We start from the raw sequence: 20,220 nt of genomic DNA, 5'->3' as shown, positions 1-20,220 counted from the left end.
TTTTCAAGTTCTAAAATGACTATTTATATGATACCAAATAATACACCCATTACACAAGTGTGTTTTGTAAGTCAACATAGTAATTTAACATGATACAGAAACATCTCTACTGCAACATGGGGTCTTCCTACCTACTGAAAGCAAGCAGATTTACTTAAAGCATGGTACTCACCACTGGTTACTGATGATAATAATGTAATGATAATCTGAGTAATTAAAATTCAACCCTTCACAACCAAGAATGCCAGCATTCACTTATATACATCCAACCTTAATTAGGTTTCTAATTAATGCACAATTGCACTTTAGAAATAACTATGTATGTCCCATATTCTACTGGAGAGTCCTTCCTTCAAATATAAGGTAAAGTCCAAGATGACAAGGTTTAAAGGCTAGATGTTCCTCTTTGATGAGTTAAAGTACACTAGAAATTTAAACATGCATGAAAAGCTAGCTTTTCCCTAGAACTTTGGCAGTTAGTTGACATTTGAACAGCATCATCAACATATTCAGTGACATTAAATAATGTGGGATGTTTAAGGAAATAAATCTTCTAGAGACAGCCAAGAGATTAACAATATGTAATAATTAATTCAGTTAATATCAGTTGAAACCCTTATCATGTCCAGTGAATACACAGATGTTTTAGGTTTTAAAGCTAATTCAAACACTGGGACTTAGACAAGATACCTTACTCCATTTTCATACAAAGTTTGAGTAAGAGATTTTTCTTATTATTGGAGTCATTCTTACCCAATATTTTCTTTAAATTATGAGGCATATTGTCATGTTCAAAAAATGTGCAAAGAGTATAATATACTTAAGAAAACAGATTTTTCTCATTTTATTCTTATTATGGGTCAAATTTTGTACAAGAGTTAGTGAAGCAGTGAATGCTCACCTTTAATTTATAATTCTACTAAGTTATCAAAATAACTTAGTGATTCCAGGGAAACACTGTCAATCCTAGTATAATGGCCTCCAACCACTGGTAAAGTGGTACTCAACAGCTTCTGGTCATTGTCAGTCTTACTTTCTATGCTTCCAGTAGCAGAGATTAGAAAATGAGGATTTTATCTTGTCCTTTTAAATTCAATCTCATGACTTTTCAATGCTCAGGTCAAGAATAGAAGAAGATAATGAATCTCTATTTAATGTTATCTACATGAAATAATTTACCTGTGTTAACACTATCCCAATATGACAAATGTGGAAGTTGAGGCTCAGAGAAGTTAAATTAGTTCGTAGAATCATTTGACAAGTGTGGTCAGGAGCTAAATGATTTACAAATCAAAACTGATGCTCATTCCACTATATTGCACTAACCCTCCTTTCTACTGTTTGGTAGTATTCTATTTCAATAATGATTCCACACTTAATTACAATGTATTCACCTTTAGCATTACAGACTCATTATATAATGCTCACCTCTGTAACTATGGTAACTTCCTAATCCATCCTGTGTAAATGAGGGTATCAAAAATATTTAAAATAGAACTAACTTTGGGATTTTAGGAAAGTCTTGCCTGGGGCTCTCCCCAGATTCTAAACTGTACTTTGTAAGCACATGTCAGGATGGGAAGTAGGGAAAAATATGTCTAGTCCTGGCATGAGATCCTTCCCTTTTCCTGCCAAGTCTCAAATCCTGTATTTAACTCCAGAATCTAGTCTCGGTAACACAGTAACTTAATTGTTCTTACTCAAAAACCTCTGAAATTAGAATGAGGAAGGGGAAAAAAAGGCAAGGAAACATGGGAGCAAGTCAATTCCAGTCCAAAGTTGACAGTAATCAATTAATAAAGGACAGAAACATTAGTTTCTAGAAATACCAATGAAATTGATGTTTTTAAGAAAAGTACTTTATCATTAAACATGAACAGGTGAGCCTCTACGAATGCAGGATGGAGATACACTCAGGTTATATTAAGTTGTAGAGATCTGCATTGGGAGGCCCATAGTCTTACACAGAGCTAGATTTTCATCTCAGGAACAGCTTCTCTCTCAACTCTTGAAATCTTGTATTTTACTCACTACTTTGGGTTCCATGGTTTCTGCCCCTACTAATTATATTCTTTCTTTATACCTCATGGCGTCTGTGTAGAACGGAGTCTCTGAATTCTGCCCTTCCTGTCTACTCTACCATCTACTGCTCTTGAATTCAACATCTCCAAAGGAGAGTTATTCACTAGTGCACTATTAAGCACAAAAGTCTTTGTTGGGTCAAGCTCATGAAACTCAATACTTACAAAGGAAAATATTAACTTTCCCTAGCTAATGAGATTCATATTAGGGGTGCCTGGGTGGCGCAGTCAGTTAAGCATCTGCCTTCGGCTCAGGTCACGATCCCGGGGTCCTGGGATAGAGGCCAGCACCAGGTTCCCTGTTCTGCAGGGAGTCTGCTTCTCCCTCTCCCTTTGCCTTGCTGCTCCCCCGCTTGTGATCTCTCTCTGTGTCAAATAAATAAATAAAAATCTTCTTAAAAAATTGAGATTCATATTAATCAATTGCTTACAAAAAAGTATAATGAGTACTTCTAAAAGTGGAATGAAATGTGTAGGTAGTCTATTAGATGTTAAGTAGAGGGAACCTCTAAATTCCTTCAGAAGATAATGACGTGTCCTTCAAGAGGCCTTTAAATAGCCCCATCTTCTCATTTAAGTCCTATTCACTTGCATAAAGTTTCCAATGTCTGTTCTAATATTGATGAACTAAACCATACCAGATATAAATAGCATTATCAAGGCATTTGTATTGTTTACTGGCTTCTTCATCAATTGGCTGTTCTGAGCTCCCTGTGGGGTAACCCTATGAGCTCTGCCTATTGTTTGGCGGTCTTTTGTTTTTGGCTGCTAAAGGAACAGTGAGTCTTTCTTAGAATATCTGACCATGCTGAGCCTCTAAGCATGCTGAACCCGCAATTTTTATAGAATGACTTTAATTATGTCTAAATAGCCTGATTCCTGTGCTTCTAAAAAAAAACTACCTGTTGACCAGTTTAAGATGACAGCTTGCTTTGGATCATAAATAAGATAGAATTTAACCAGTATCTGAAGTTCATCTCAGAAGAAATTTGCTGGAATATAAATCTCTAATCTAAAAGAAGTATAGGAAAGTCATGCCTTTGTGAATATAGCATTTCCTCAAGAATGTTCTAGTCAGGGTATATAATATACAACAAAACAGTATTGAAGAAAAATATAATTGCGATCATCGGACCCTACAGTCTTCCCTCAAAGTGGGAAGGTGATGGAGGCTGAAGTGTCCCATATATAGGTTTTTAGTGAAACTGAATCAGATGAGCATTTTTAGGTGAAAACGGAAGCCCAGTGTCTATGAAACAATGGAATCATGTGGAATCATGAAATTTTTAAATCAGTAAGAAAACTCAGGGCTTATATACCCCAATATTTTCCACTTTGATTTTCAGCTTAACAATAGTCTCATTGTATTTCTCACAAAAAGTCATGGACGTCAAGAATATTTTGAAATATTTCATATTTTCTCTCATCTTTCTCTACTTAGAATAGTTGTTAACTCCTTCATCTAATAAATTCCTATTCCTATGCTAAAATTCAATATAGCCCATCAGCTTTTCTAATAATTTCCCTGACTCACCAATGAAAACAGTCTCTCCATCTTCCTTGCTTCCCGAATCCGGCTTACACGTCTATTATAGCATGTTTGGTGCTGTTATTGTAGATATCTCTTAACAAAACTATCTTCAACGTGACAAGCAGCTTATTTATTTTGTGAGATGCATCTTAACGGGCATCTCTGAGAAGTAGGAGGGGGTCCATAAATATGATGAATTTCATGAAAGCTTTCCAGAAATGCCCCAGTTGAGCATTATCACTTTTAATAGAGACACAACTCATCTGTCTATATCCTGAAAAATGCTGAGTTTCTATAAGAAATATTACCAATACACAGCATGTTTAATTAATTAATACAGAGTTGAAAGAACAAGACATGGCAACATATCTCACATAAGCTACTGAATAAAATTCAAGCAGTAACTGCGTTTGCAGCTCAAGTAGTCCAGAACAGGATTCCATCACTACCCGGAGAGGTAAAACCTTACAACTCATCTCTGCCTCTCCATCTCTCAAACACAGATGGCACTACCTTATGCCGGGTGGGAGGTCTGCTTCTGTCAGCCCTAGTTCTTGGTCAGCCATGAGGCCATCTATCTTCAGAAGGTTACTCACTCTCCTTATTCATTTGCTTGGCTTGTTCTCTTTTCTCTTCAGTCAGTGAAGCAACTACCCTGACCAGATGTGTTTTTAATGAGTCTATGTTTATAAATATTCTCAGGGTCCCCAGATAAAAAGAAACATCAGTATACTTTTCAAAGCTCATTCGAGTAGCAATGGCCTTAAAAATCAACAAAGTAGACACTTCCTCATGAAGACAGGATCAAAACACTCACCAAATAGGAAAAAGGCAAAGAGTTGAATGAGCGGTTTAAATTTGTTAATTCAAAGGATCTATATTCCTTGATCCCTGAGGAAGCTTCTTGTTAAAATGCTACCCCATAAGCAATGACCCAGTACCCATTATAATTCCTTTCAGAGTTTTCCCTACATGCTTTTCATTTCCAAAATTGCAGAGGGACCGACACCTGCCAGAGTGGAGCAGGTATATAATTGAAGCCTTAAATTGCAGAATGTTACCCTGAGCGTCGTGCCTTCCCACTGACCACAGAGAGAAGGAAGGAGGAGAATAGAAATGGAGACACTGTTCAAGGGAAGATAATGGCGCTGAAGTCCTGCACATGGTCTTGAAGATCAGGGGCATTTGGGAGGAAAAAAAAAAAAAAAAACCCAAATACAAGGAAATAGACAGGCAAGAGAATGACAATGAATTAAACATTTTGGCAAAGTTGAAAAAAGCAAATTAACTGACAAAAATGCTACATTCTGATGTGAAGTTTGTCTCAAATGTGTCTTTCTTAGGTCTCAGATCAAGAAAATCTTTCACTTTACATTTGAAATAGCACAGGAAAAGTAGGGCAATTTGAAATGTTCAAAACAACACTACAGAGTTAAGAAACAGACTTAGTATATTAATTAGAGGTGTGGGGAAGGAGCAATTCCCAAGGCACAGCTCCTGGTTAACACCTTACTTGGTTATGCAAAATCTTTAAACACTCAATTGGCCTTTTCCTGGAATTAATTCATATGACAAAACATGCTTAAAAAAGAAACAGTACCACATCCAAATGTCAAAGTCATTCACTTCTAGGAAGGTAAAAAGTGTTCTTCAGAAGAGAAAAAAAAACATGTTTCATTGAACTTAGAAGTGTTTTATCATTGACTTTGACATAAATACGGTTACTTTTAAATTGAGAGTAGGATGTAGAAAAACAAAAAGATTCACAAGCTGCCTCTAACATCTTATTAAGAACTAAATTTGAATATTAATTTTCTTTAGCATAGCTACATTTGGTTGTTCTTAAAAACATAGCTTTGACTAGATAATCCATATATATATAATCAAACATTAGAAAGGTATCTAAAAGGATATACATTGAAGTCTTCCTCTCATCCCTGATCCCAGAGGCTAGTTTCATTCCCCCAAATAAAACACTATTACCACCACATATTACCAAATTTCTCTGTCTCTGTGTGAGTGTATGTGTCTCTCTCGGTCTCTCTCTCTCTGTCTCTCTCTCTCTCTCTCCCTATATATATATATATATATATACAGTATGTTTGCATTTAAAGCAAAATCAGAATTCACAGAAAGTTTACAGGACAGTTTACAAGGAATAAGGAAAAAAAAAAGTATTAGTGAAATCAAAGGTACTTTTTTACATTTTACAGAATCTTTAGAAGATTTAACTATTTTATCTTTATTTTAAATAAAGACATTATCATGAACTGTGCCATTTTCTTCATGAGCTAAGGTCTAAAATACATAACACAATCTGCATTAAAACATGTAGTATACCATTGAATATGTCTGGTCATGCCAGTCTATCCACACTATTGGGGTTTTAATGCTTTCCTAAGAATAGACAAAGCATGCCTTTTCTGCCTGCAGAATCTATTTTTGGTTCCCCATCTTCCATCTGCAGGTACAGGGGTGCATTTTGACATTAGCAATGAAGAACTCAGAATTTCTAGACTCTAACGTCATACTTGCTACTATTTGCGTTGGAAACTTTGGTACCAGTTCTGGTTGGCCCATGGTCCCTTTCCTGATTCTTGCCTCTGAGATCCTGTCATCATAATGCTTGTCATATGCCAAACTTCCCATGTGAGCTCTGACTCGTTTTTAAACGAGGATCCTACCTCTGCACCCAGGTCAGGCTTTTCCCCGGGTTCAGCTGTGTCTCTGTGCGGCTTTACAGATCACGTAGCCCTGAATCCCCAGTGCCGACACCGTCCTGCTTGTACAGATGCCCCTTAAGTTTGCAGAGATACAGGGAGTTTAACTGTATTGTTGTTGGGGACTATACTTTCTAAATACTGTTTCTCTCTCCCCTCCCACCACGTTCTGCCTGTACCACCTATATAACTCGGTCTACCGTGCTGTGGGCAGGTCAAGTTGAAGGTTAAGTAGGCAATACCCAAACTTGTCCAAGTGAGAAGGTCAAAGCGTAGCCTTTCTCACAAAATTATGTGTACCATGTAAAACAGGAATGCATCTACCAATCAGATAGAGTCCCAGGAATGGCACAAGCCACGAAGTGATGGGAGAGTACCCAGAGCTTTCCATTCTTAACACAGAAAATTTCTGTTCAGAAGCAGATCTCAAATACTTCATTTCAAGGTAAATCGATTTGCTCTCCTCGTGGGAGAAAGTACAGCTTGGTACAGGCATAGGTTGGATTAAATCCTAGCTGCGTCTTTTACTAGCGACGTGAACTCAGCAAATTACTTACTTCTCCAAGCAAGAACTTCCTTGGCTATAAAACAGCAGGAATAAAGCAATAATATCACCTACCTCAAAGGATAGGTGTGAAGGCCAAACAGGGCAACACGTGCCAAGTGCTTACCATCGTCCCAAAGTACTACCTGATAAATAGGAGGTATCATGATTTGAATGTCAAGGAATTTTCCTATTTTTGGAGCGAGAAAATTAATTTTGTGTTCAGAAGCAAGGCAAGGAAATGAAGAAACTTTTCATTTATCAGAAAACCCCATAAAAGGGACGTGGCTGACGCAGTAAAAAGAGTAAAAGCTACCTGTGTGCCAGGCATCATATAGCAAGTGCTGTATGCATGCCATCTCATTTTCTTTTTTTTTTTTTTTAAGATTTTATTTATTTATTTGACAGAGACAGCCAGCGAGAGAGGGAACACAAGCAGGAGGAGTGGGAGAGGAAGAAGCAGGCTCACAGCGGAGGCCTGATGTGGGACTCGATCCCATAACGCCGGGATCACGCCCTGAGCCGAAGGCAGACGCTTAACCGCTGTACCACCCAGGCGCCCCATGCCATTTCATTTTTACACGCCGCAAGGTAGACTGTATTATTCTGAGCCCCGGAGATGGACTAACTGAAGTCCGTCAAGCTGCTGAACGATGTGCGGGTGGAGGGCGGCAGAGCCTGGGTGTGAGTGTCCGCTGGCCCAGGACAGCCGAACGTGCAGCCCGTGCGGCCCCCGCCCCACTCTGCCAGCCAGGGAAGGGCAACTCCTGAGTCCTTTCCCCACTTTCGTGAGTAGCACAGGGGAGAGGCTCTATCACAAGCCGTGGTTGAGGTAGGAAAATAAACTTGGATTCAGCAAATTAACTTTCAGCGTAGCTTTCGATGACTAGGGTCTCAGGCTATTAAATTTGGAATTTCAGAAACAACGCTCCAGCGAAGAACAGCAGCTGCTGCGGGCTCCCAATCCACAGAGCGACAGCAGCTGCAGCATCTGGCCCAACAGCTACCAGAGCTGCGGTGGTGAGTAAGGCGCAAGTCCCCGTGCGATTTGACCCTTCAGATCTTCTCCCCCAGCCTGCCCTGGGGGCTCAAAGGCACCTCTACAAGGAATGCACATGGCAGATATATGTATTTTAGATGTCTGTTCATTCAGGAGGCCGTGACCTTTGCTCTCTGTTGGTGGAACAATGCTAACACTGCCAGCTGGAAGTAAATGTAGATTTTAATTGAAACACATACAAGTATCTACAACTGGGGGGTAGGGGAGAGCAAACCAGAGAGTCTTTGGAAGTTATCTAATGAGCACCCAGCATGGCTTAGCTTTCTACAAATGATCCCCCATTAGCCTGCGCTTGTTTTGCAAACAAATACAACGAAAACCTTTCTGCTCTTGCACATTTGGCACTGCTGCCCAGGACCAGCGCTATTAGCTAATGTGAACTATAAAGTGGAATACAGGATCCTGTCTATTTTTCGTTTCCTGAGGAAAACGGAAAAGAAAAATATATTGGAACGTTAAGAACTGCAGTTAAGAAAACAACATGTAACGATGGGTTCCTTGATATGACGTAATGTGCAATTATTGAAATAAATGTGGATTGGGCTCATTTAAAAATATTTTTCAAAGACACACCTTTCCCTTTTTGCTCAATGCTTCTTAAAAATATGCTTTATTTCCTCAGACCCTCTTATTCCAGTGGAAGAAATTAATTGTAGTCTTTCAATTTAGTATCTTATCACCTCATAAAAAAGGTCTTTTTTCATTTAATTTGAGATGCTAGCTATCTGACAATACGGTTTATTACATGTGCTGATGTTTGTTTAGATGGCAAGCAATTTTTGTGTAGAAAAAAAAATGTCGGGGTGCCTGGGTGGCACAGTGGTTAAGCGTCTGCCTTCGGCTCAGGGCGTGATCCCGGCGTTATGGGATCGAGCCCCACATCAGGCTCCTCTGCTATGAGCCTGCTTCTTCCACTCCCGCTCCCCCTGCTTGTGTTCCCTCTCTCACTGGCTGTCTCTATCTCTGTCAAAAAATAAATAAAATCTTAAAAAAAAAATGTCATTAGTCATCATTGCTTCAGTTAATTAGCCTCTCCAAAGGTTACCAATGCTTCATTTCTTTCATTATATTACTTATTTTAAAGAGACATTGCATGTAAGGTTAAGATATTTGACAACAATGACATATTTCTTGATTGCTGTTCAAATACAGAAGAAAGAGGTTTTAAAGTGAAGCTAATGGACAATGAGAACAGAGAACAAAGCCACATTTATGGTTTTACATTAGCAAGAAGATAAACAGCTGACCTTTCTGCTTTGTTATGAAGGTAGCTAGCTTTTATTAAGCTACCACAGAACCACCCTGCTATGCTGGGTACTGAGCAAAATTTTCACAAGGAAGGAACATATATTGTTGATTTTTTAATATATTGCTCAACTTTGCCTAAATCTCATGGCCCTCAAAATGTGTTTTTTTTTCAGATGAGGAATGGAACAGAGCAGAACTAGATTCATCCCTAATGAAAGGGATGAAGACCCCCCAAAGACCCCTAATGAAGAACCTTTGTTGGAAGATTGCTGTACTCCTTGGCATCGTCTGTGTAGACTGGGTACTGAGGGAACATGACTCATTGGCAAAAAATCCATTTAGGGGTACAAGTGATGCCTGGGTGAAGTTTATTCTAAGGACTCTTAATGTCTTGGCCTCTTTAAGTACTCCACACAAATGAACTTAGTTCCTATTAACCACAGTTGTTGAACCCAAGGATCAAGAAATACCACTAGTCATCCAGGGATGCACCTTTCACTCACCAATGGCAACAAGCCAAGAGCACACCATGCTGCCGTGTGTCACTCCCCGCCCAATAACTTGAACGCTGGTGGTGTTAGCTGCCTTTAAGAATTACACATTTTAAATGAAACTTTAAGACTGCTAAAAAGCAACTATGAAAAATCAATAGCTACTTAATAAACACTGTATAAATGTACAGTAAGTAAATATGCATATCTTTACATAATGTAGACTTCTTAACAGAACTCGAGAGACTGGGATTTTCAATGCCACGAACACTTCGAATGCATGACAACGTTCGTCTATATACTAAGTCAGCTGTGTACTAAATTGTTACTGAGAAAATTCAAATCACTACGTGAAGTGGGCAATTATCATCAGGTATGTGTCCACCACTGTTGTTGACTGAAATATTTACAGCAGGGTCCTTGTCCTATATATGCATATGTGGGGGGATCTTTGAAACTAATCGAACATTTTATGAAATACAACATCATGTGAAATTTAACAATTTCAAATACAAATCCGATTTGAAATTGGGGCCAGACGTTATCATGAGAAAATGTCAGCAAAATGACTAATTTCATATGTGGAGGTATGGGTACGTGGCAGGGCCTTGTGAGAGGTATCAGATTAATGTTCATTTTCATAATCAGATGAACCATCTAACAATTATTGTGACAATAAGAGTCAGAGATATTCACTGTAGTGAGGAACCTGAAAAGTAGAATAAAATAAGAAAAGTCTATGCCTAGACCTAGACACACTATTCCTCACAAATCACCATGGAAATAATATTTAGCAGCCCTTAAGGTAAAGAATTCTCACATATAGACCATACATGAATCCCACTTAGTCACAGATGCTTGGAAGTTTACTATTTAAAAATATTATTATACAGATACACATACTAAAGAAAATAAGGAATCAACTGACTGCATTTTGTTCTCTAATCCACATGCCCGCTGTCAGCCATCAATTAAACAGAACCAACCCCACAGAGTAATCTTTGTTAGTTGTTGTTCAACAGGGATTTTAACTTTTGCTACATAACTTCAAAATCAACAATCAATTCAATTATTTAAATGAAAAGACGTTAAGAGCTCCCGCTGATTTTCCGAGAACAGACTGAGTTTTCCACTTTGTTAACATACTCAAGGACCTTACTATTGGTTCTATGCCTCTTTTATCCACACATCCTTCCTTCCATAACTGTATCCCTCTTGATTCCCCACGTCTGTGCCTTTCAGCCACATGTCCACATCCTCCCAGAATAATGTCCAATTCCTTCGTAACTTTGAAGACAGTTTTCATCCTGTCTTTTCACAAAGTCATTCATGGTCCTCTCATCATGAAATAATTCCATTCCCCTCTAATATTTTCTCTGTATTTTGGCTCACGACACCAACCAGTACTACAGTTATTTGTGCTCTTGTCTGAGTGGTTCTGTGGGACTGTCAGCTTCTTAGGGACAAGAGCGGACGCACAGGATGGTAAGGATGAAGAGCAGGATGCAGCCGTCATAACTTAAATCCTCACTTTTTGTCAAACGCTTGTTGGGCTCCTTACGTACATTTTCAAAACTACAATTATTACACTCATTTTGAAAAAAGAAAACATGAAGCCCAAAGAGTTCAAGAAACTTTGAGGTCACTTTGTTAACACACTGTAAATACTGCATTCAAAACCTAGTTTCTGACTCCAAGGCCTGAGCTGTTTACCTGGCTTTTTTGTTTGTTTGTTTTGAATAGAACTTGGCATGATGTCATGAGCAAAGCAGACCTTTCCCTAAATATGGGGAATGAATGAGTGAATGAAGAAAATACATCGACTGCATTAGGCACCTAGAATCTACACGGAGGAAAAAAAGAGAGATTTCTGATTTAGAAGCAGCCAAGAGAAAAACAATCTCAAACGTTTTTTAACGAAGTGCCTAAACTTTTGGGGAGTGTATTTAGCAACTTAAAAATACACAATGCTAATATTAATTAAAACCAGCTCCAAGACTTCTTCAACTACAGAATACAATTGAGTTTTATGCACTAGAGGCAAGCAAAACCTTGAAACTGACAGCAGGTTGTGCCTGAGGGCTAGGGGGGCTTGGATGGCTCCAGGCCTGACAGTAGCCTCAGAAGCCACTTCCCTTCCTGAAATGTTTGGGCACAATGGAGAGAGAGAGAGAACAAGTCAGGCTGACCTAATGATAACTGGGCCAAGTCGGTAGAACTGTGAACTACTGTTCAAGAAGGACGTTAAAAGTGTGCAAGCTGTTCTTCCTTCATTCTCTATTTTACGTAAATTCCTTCATGGGAGGATTTGTTTTAAGTACTCCCTTGACCTAGTCTTTAATAGAAGCATGATTTATTGCATCATACAAATCTTTAGCACTATGTTGTCCTAGTTTGAAAGGGCTTCTGCATGTACTCTAAACCAAGACCATCAACTCAATCACAGTAACAGTGGCCCGAAGTTGTACTGATTCAATGTTACGAAGTGTGGGGGGAATTCTATCCCCAGAAAATAGAAAATCCCCTCCCTCCAACAAGGACTGGTTTCTACTTTTCATTTCGTATTTATGAACTATGAAACACAGAAATTTAAAGTTCTAATTTATTTTATTTTTCAGAAGTTATTTGAATAAATTTTCATGAGAAGCTTACACTGGTTATTATTACATTTTTACCTCAGTGTCCTGACATACCAGGTTTGGTTTCTATACCCCCCCGATAGACATAAATTTAAAGAAACTTTAAATCCTTTAAAACTTTAAAGTTAAGTTATTCAGGTTTTCAACAAAAAGTATATGTTAATTTAGAATCAGAAAATGCTATTAAAAACGTTACTTGGCTTCAGAAACATCATCCAAGAAAAAAATAAAAAAATAAAAATAACAAAGGACATGAAGAAATTAAAATGCATTTTCTAGATTGTGAAAAAAATAAGTATCTTTTAATCCTGTGAACTAGAAAATAAAAGAGAAAAAAATTGTAGTTCACAAATATTTTAAAAATTCCAACAAAGTATAATTTTGATCAGCAAAAGATCAAATGAGTTCTGGATCTTGAGCTTAACTCATTGTCAAAATCAGAGGGAAAAAAGAGGCTTAATGTATAAAACACATTGTTTGATGAGCAATGGGTGCTTAAATCCTGTCTGACACAGTGGGGACTTTTTCTCGGCAGATCTTAAACTGACCCCAATATTGAATGTGATAGAGCAAAGATTTAAAAACCTCTGTCATCTTTTTGTGCCTTACATTATGTCCTGATAATTGACCTCTCAATTTCACTGAAACCAGGATATTGAAAAACTACCTGTTTCAGAAACGTGGGATGCTGAAGCCGAATAACTCTGAGTACCATCCAGATCAAAGCATCAAAATTTCCAGTGTGTGAACCCAGGAACCTATCCATTAACTGGCCCTCCAGGTGACTCAGGTGCATCTGAATCTCTCCTTACTCATGCACGTGCAAACACACACATACACACACTCTTCAAACAGCAGGATAAATGTGTTCTTCTCTGGCCACGTGTGTGTGGAGTGTGTGTGTGACAGAGAAAGACACACTCATCCTGCTTTCGGAGGTAAGGACTTCTACCTGCACTCTTACCTAAAGACCGTCATCGCTCTGGAAATCTAAAATTAGTTCCATTCAATCCACTGGAATAAATGCTGCTGAAATCAAATATGACTTCCAGGTGTACAGACCCTAAGAGCTCATAGATAACTAGAATGCAAAGCTCCTCATTCTCTTCTGTCTTATTTATTATTGAAACCAAAGAAATTCACGTGACCAATGGGTGCCCTTGGGTCTGTGCGGGCCAGTGTCATAGTCCAACAACACCACAGCACTATTAAATATACTCTGTATTAATTCAAGTAGAGGAAGATAAAATAGAAATAGGAGACCTAATGCCTATACTTAAAGAGCTCGGACTTCAACAGAGAATAGGCAATCGATCATACTTTTTAAAATAACGCTAAATAAGTAAAAATGAGCAGGTGTCAATCACATAAGCACAGAGAAGTAGACAGAAGGGTGGAGGGAACCAAAGCCCATAATGACCACAGCTTGGTTCCTCCAGGAGGAGAAAATACCCAAAGAAGTCTTCAGAAATTTAAAAAATATGTGGTGAATGACAATTTCTTCAAACACGGAAAGGCCTTGGAGGCCCGATTCCCTGTTATCTTACTTCAAAGTTTGCTTTTCATTTTCAAGTTGTTTGGATTCAATCAAACCACTAGGTAAGGAGGAAACAGCATGAAGATCATGTACTACTATATATAGTCATCCCCAAAATAATATTTGTCCATTTAATGAATATAACAAACCTTCTGAAAGAATAATAAATGGAAAATTCTGAAGCCGTATTGAGTGATTTCTAAAAATTTCCCAGAGCGCTGTGAACTCCTCAGGCTTAGCTGGTTCCTGACTCGACCTCCACATCTGGTTCAGTATTCTCTTCCTACCCAATGGAATACTCGGAACCCTATGGAATTGATTGCTTAGGCAAGCTGTCTTTCCCTTTTAATTTGCTAAAATGCCAAGCTAATGTAGGTGGTGTCATTCAACTAAAAATCACTGGGTAACTAGTGAGCAATATAGAAATGTTATTTATAATGCACTTATAATATGCATTTTACATTTTCTTCTGAATCTTGCCAAATTTTGTGTATGAACAGTCTGCTTGTCATGGTGTCCATGTATCTTCTCAACAAGAGTTCAACATTTTGAATTACACTTAATAGAGAGATTTTTAACAAGCCTGTTCATGTGACGAACTAGAGGTTTCTAGACAAAGAATAAATAATAAAATGCTGGTGGAAGCAGAAGCTAAGTAGCCTCAATCAGAGTTAAAATTCCTGTAAGTTCTGTCCATCTTTGTGATTTGAAAATGTTACATTCTGTGCAATTTACTATTGTGAAATACACAAGACATGAGAGAGACGGTATCTGTTGACATTGTTGAGTATCTAGAATGGATTCACAAACTAAGAATCTTCCATCCTGTATATGCTCATGTCAGTTATCTCTTGTTTAAAAATCTTTTTGTTATAGAAATGTAGAAACCATACAGAAATGAGAGTATTATAATAAACCCTCATGGACTCATTGACCGGCTTCAACCATTATCACTTTCCTGCCCACCTTGTTCCTTCCATGTGCTCACCTAAGGAACTCCCATCAGGACAGCGTATGTCATTTCAGATTTTCACCTGAATCATTTTCTTCTAAATCTTAGAACTCTCAAAGAATATAAATGCTCCTTATGCCTGTACCATGTTATTTGTCTGGAAAAGGGAAACCATGTTGTCTCAGCAGAGGAGGAAGGCACACTTTTATTCCAATTCCCTATAATGAAGGAAAGTCAAGAGTCTTGATACAAAATCCCAGTAAGAGTGGGTGATTCATACTGTTTCCCACTGCACATCACCCCTAACTAGAGATAATGCATTTTCCATTATCATTACGCACACCACGCAGTCGAACCAGTCTACACAAAGCTGAGTGTTCTCAGGTTTGAAGACAAAAATATTTCCACTGAGCTCTAATTTACACCACCATTAAATATTTTCCTTGATTTTCATTAAAATAAGAAAATCAGTTTTCTCTATTCAGTGGCAGATCAATTTAACTGAAATAAAATTTCTCCTGTAATTTACCCATACTTACTCAAAGGATTAGTGAGCCCCTGTCAGGGAGCAGATACTTGTCTGCTCATTAACATTCATGACCAAGAACCCTTCTGGTAGGGCTGGTTTCAGCATCTGATAGAGCAATACTTAAAAGAAATTGGCTTGTCTGTGAAACAGCTGCTCAGCAAAGCCACCATGCAAGGGAATTGGTGATAATAAGATGATAATATTACAACGACACTGGGAGCATAATGTGTTTTAAGTTACTTTGAGGTGTGTAGTAGGGGTCTAAGAATTAGAAAAAGATTGGTAATCTATCACAGAGGACATGAGGCTGTAAATCAGCAGTGTGCTTCCTTAGATTTCAATGATTTGTCCAAAGAGCAGAATAAGAAAAGAATGAAGGGAAGGGAAGGGAAGGGAAGGGAAGGGAAGGGAAGGGAAGGGAAGGGAAGGGAAGGGAAGAAAGAAAGAACAGAGGGAGTGAGGAGGAAAAGGGGGAGTGGGGAGTGAGGGAAGGGAAGGAGGGAGAAATAAAAGGAAGACAAATTTCACTTGTACAAAGATCTGGGTTCTTTATGCATTGCATTTGAGGGACCCCTACCATGGATCGTCTATTCCAACATTATGCAGAAACAAGGCATTTGTGATTTGTAAATCTGCTCACTAGTTCTGTCACAGTTAAATCCTTGGTTAGTTGATTCTTATTTTTGGAAAGGCTTCCCTTTGGGAAAATTGGCAGATTACTTTCCAGTGATTGTATGACTGTTTCCAATTTCTAAAACCCAGTTCAGCACACTGTGATTTCCAGAGGTGTGTCCTTCAGCTAAAAACACATGTCATTGAGGTGGTGGCCTAGCAAAATTAAAGGAGGTGCTCAGCTAATTACTTTGTAAGATAATCAATATGATAACCCTTATGAATTATAGTTAGCTTGTTATTCTGTACAGTGAACAAGGGTATTAGTAGCTTAAGAACCAGAAATATCACACCTATTTATTCCTGAATAACATCATGGAAACGGTATGCGAGTGCATGTGTGGTTATGGGTGCATTTGTTACTGTCTAGGATATAGAAGGTAGGGTCTAATAGGTATGTCTGTGTGCTTTATTTAGAAAATACTTATCCCTCCTGAATTCCTAGAGAATCCACCAAAACAACAACAAACCACCTAACGTGGAACATAAAATACTATTTCAAGAATAGCAGGAGGAGTCAGCTGAGAACTACGGTACTTAGAATGTAGAAATAGTCACTCCTTCCCCCACCTTCACTTCCAAGAAGTCATATCCTCTCTTCTCCACTGATGCTGGGAATGACAGGAAATTTGCTTTGGCCAACAGAACCTGGGAAGAGAGTGTGCCAATCCTAGTTTAGGCAATAAGGGGCATCACGTCTCCACTTATGAACCTTAGTGTCTAAACTCCACGATGAGAAGAAATTGACCCAGATAGACTGCTGCCTCTAGAAGAACAGTGAAATCTAGAACAGACCAGACCAAATCATAGTTTAGAGCCAACCTGAGCAGGGCATAGACCAGAACAGCCGCACTCTAGACAATCCAAAGATGCATTGAGGAAAAATAAGTGCTTCCTGTTTATGCCCTGAAATTCTGTTGTTGTTTCTTACAAAATAATAGAAGACTGATACAGGACTGGAAAGTTTCTACAGAATATCTACATAATGGATGCACACTAAATGTCAGTAAATGAACGGTGTCGTGAAATATCAATAGTAAATATGTTTACGACATACCCCAAGGATTTTGTGGACATGCACACAAAATCTCTGGTCCCTCTGTCTCCTCCTCTGCTGCCCCAATCTTCAACTAATACAATCAAGTCATTCTTTAAGGGCCCTGTCTGTCCCCTCTTCTAAAAGTCTTCTCTGACACCTCTAAGTACAGCACTTTACTCCCTCTTTTCTGTCTCTGATGGTCTTCTACCATATGATAGAGCCAATCCTGCCTTCTTTACTGTTGGTTTGATACTTATGTCTCCCCAACAAGGTAAGGTAAACTTCACGACAGACTGTGAACATACTTTTGTCATTATTAGTTGTCTTTTATCTACTACACCCCTAGTTCAGTATCTTCTATATAGACGTTTCTGAATAAATGTTTCCAAACTGAAATCACTCACTCACACACACACACACACACACACACACACACACACACACACACCCCACCATGTGACAGGAAATACAGAAGATTCTACTACCATATGGAAAACTCCTTAGCGGTTTTTCCTTTTCAAGTGTTTTCTCTGGGAAAATTAGACCATATTTTACAGATATCATTACATTATTGTCATCTCCACAGTATATAGATGAGAAATGATATTTAAAAAGAAAACATAAGCAGATTTGCAGCACAAAAATATTATGTCGCTGTGTATAAATTATTCCCACATTCAGTAAAATGAGAATTCTGAGAGTGTTACTATAGAATAAGGATGGAAATTACTACTCCACTTTTTTTTTCTTTTTTTTTTTCTTTTGCTTTTAAAAATGTACTTGCTGCCAGAATTTCTGGACAAATGTATATCATTAAAATGCATAAGTAAAAACCAGGAAGGAATGTAAAATAACAAGACCAAAAAGAACAAACTAAACAAATAAAAAACCTTCTATTGAGCTTCAAATGTGAATAAATTTCAGCTCAAATAAATCTGAAGAAAAAAATAAGCAAAATAAAATATCCCTTCAACTAAATTTTCCTGTCTCTGAATAATCCATATGCCATATGCATTCCTAGAGAATAGCGTGCTGGTACCCACATTAAGCAGAAGCTACCGGGGCTTTGTGAGATGAGACTATATCATATGGCCTAACTGATTCAATAACTTTTTGCACAAAACACTCACTCGTCCCTTTAACTGAGGGTCAACTTCCGATTGAATATTACTTCTGCCTTTTCCAAAAATGTGGCTAGATTCTTTACCCATCAATATCACCACTGCCTTGTTAAAAGAATATCAATAATTCTGAGCCAGCGTCCACTCGAAACAAATGAAAGCTTAGTTAGAATTTCAAGCAAATGTCAACTTCCTATCACATTACTATTCATAAGTCTGATGTAAGTCAAGAGCACAGTCTTGGTTTCATTCTTCTTGGTGGAAACATGGCAAGTGATTTACCCTCTCTAGGCCCCAGGTTCCTTGGGGGCAAGACTATATTTACGTGGGTAATTTTCTTTGTTAAGGATTAAAAAAAGTCCTATCCCACTTGTCTCTGAAAGACATCATCACATCCTCCCCACCATCACCAGGACAGGACAGGCGAGAGAGATAGAGGAGGAGATGCTGCTGTTCGTGAAACCTTAGCACCTCTGGGGCTGGAAAGCTTGGGATCCCTTAAAGGGTCCTGGGGGTGAAGAGCAGAGCCTGAGGAGAGCTCAGCCTAGGACTCGATGCTGAGTCTCGCACTGCACAGCTCTGCGACCCTGCAATGAGGTTGGCTTTGGGCGACAGCTCAACATCTGTAGAGGCTGAGGAACAGGGCTGGTGTGGCCTATTATTACCATTACTAACATCAGAGTGTTCGGTTTTTGTCTATTTTGCTAGAATCCTAACACGTTAGCCACTTAGAAGCATCACTGAGGTTGCGATTTAGATACAGATTTGACAGGCCAGAGGGTCACTACACACAACGATATTGGGAATAGGAGTGGGCAGATGTCCTTCCTTTTTTTTTTTTTTTTTTTTTTTTTTTTTTTTTTTTTGTATTTTTATATGAGTTGCTTATTTGTCTTGCACACTTCTGGCTTCTGGGTGTTTGGCAGAGGTGAGACAGGTGAGAGGTAAAAGGAGGAATGCTGTGATCATTCTGCCAGGTGTTCCTGGATGGTCTTCATGATGGAACCCCTGAGGTGTCACAGAAAGTCTGGGCTTGGCGACGGGGCAAAATGAGTGCAACCCTGTATAGTTCTGAGGGACTCTTTGCAGGCTAGGCCCGCACCAGCAGGGGGATGGGCTTGCAGGGCCAGATTATGCGAGCCAGAGGTGGAGATTTGGCCAGAGAAAGGAGAAAAAAAAATTAAAAATAACCAAAACCTTGTGAGACACTTGGAAAAGTACCAGTGACAAGAATATAAACTATCACTTTATATGCCTTCATCGTAACATTTCAATCCTATGTTTAAAAAGAAAAAGAAAGCTACTCAGTTATAAGAAAATTCTCTGCCAAAGAATGAGAATGTCTGCAATTGATATTATACAGTTTTTTTCAATTTATTGCCTCGCAGCTACAAATTTTAGGGCTAATGGGAGTATGAAACCAAACTTATCCATTTAGGAAAGGTGGGGAAGAATTCATATTAATTCAGGTTTAGCTTCTGAGCACCCAACGAATTGTTATAATTTTATACAGAGTTTCTTCTAAATATTACGAAAGATATTAACAAAAACTGGAAAGAATATGGCAATAAACAGAAAGTTGTGTTAAGTTTTTTGGAATTTCAAATGTTAAGAGTCACCTCTGTCACAAAATGAAAAGCTAAATGGAATCAAAACATTTCTAGTACAATAAGGAAAGCAACAACCATAGACTAATGACTAACAGTGACTGAATTTAGCCTCTCTGGGTATGGTTTGGGCTGAATCATACATATCAGGTGCAATTTAATTTGTTCCTGTACTTAATGAAAATAGGAAAGGGAGTGGTCATCTTCTCATGGAATATAGTCATGTATACAATATAGCCAACAAAAGCATGCAAAATCCAGATGACAAGTCAAGATCCCTGAAAAAGTGGGACCAGAGTCAGAAAGGCAAAACGGACAATTTGGATCAAGAGACCCCAACAAGAATGCAAAATGACTCACAGAATAGGAAGCTACTAAAAATAAACTCCAAGGCTTTTGGAGCACCATTGATATTATCTGGAAAAATAAAACTCAGAGGGTAACATTCC

General features: G+C 38.5%; 1 protein-coding gene across 1 annotated transcript in view; it reads right to left on the bottom strand.

Moving 5' to 3' along the window:
- Positions 1–20,220, bottom strand: part of GPC6 (glypican 6) — a 1,108,844-nt gene that overhangs the window by 785,998 nt on the left and 302,626 nt on the right. The window lies entirely within an intron of this gene.

The sequence above is a fragment of the Ailuropoda melanoleuca genome, chromosome 7 (genome assembly GCF_002007445.2).
Source record: "Ailuropoda melanoleuca isolate Jingjing chromosome 7, ASM200744v2, whole genome shotgun sequence".
NCBI classification, from domain to species: Eukaryota; Metazoa; Chordata; class Mammalia; order Carnivora; family Ursidae; genus Ailuropoda; species Ailuropoda melanoleuca.
This window is presented reverse-complemented; position numbering and strand designations above follow the sequence as displayed.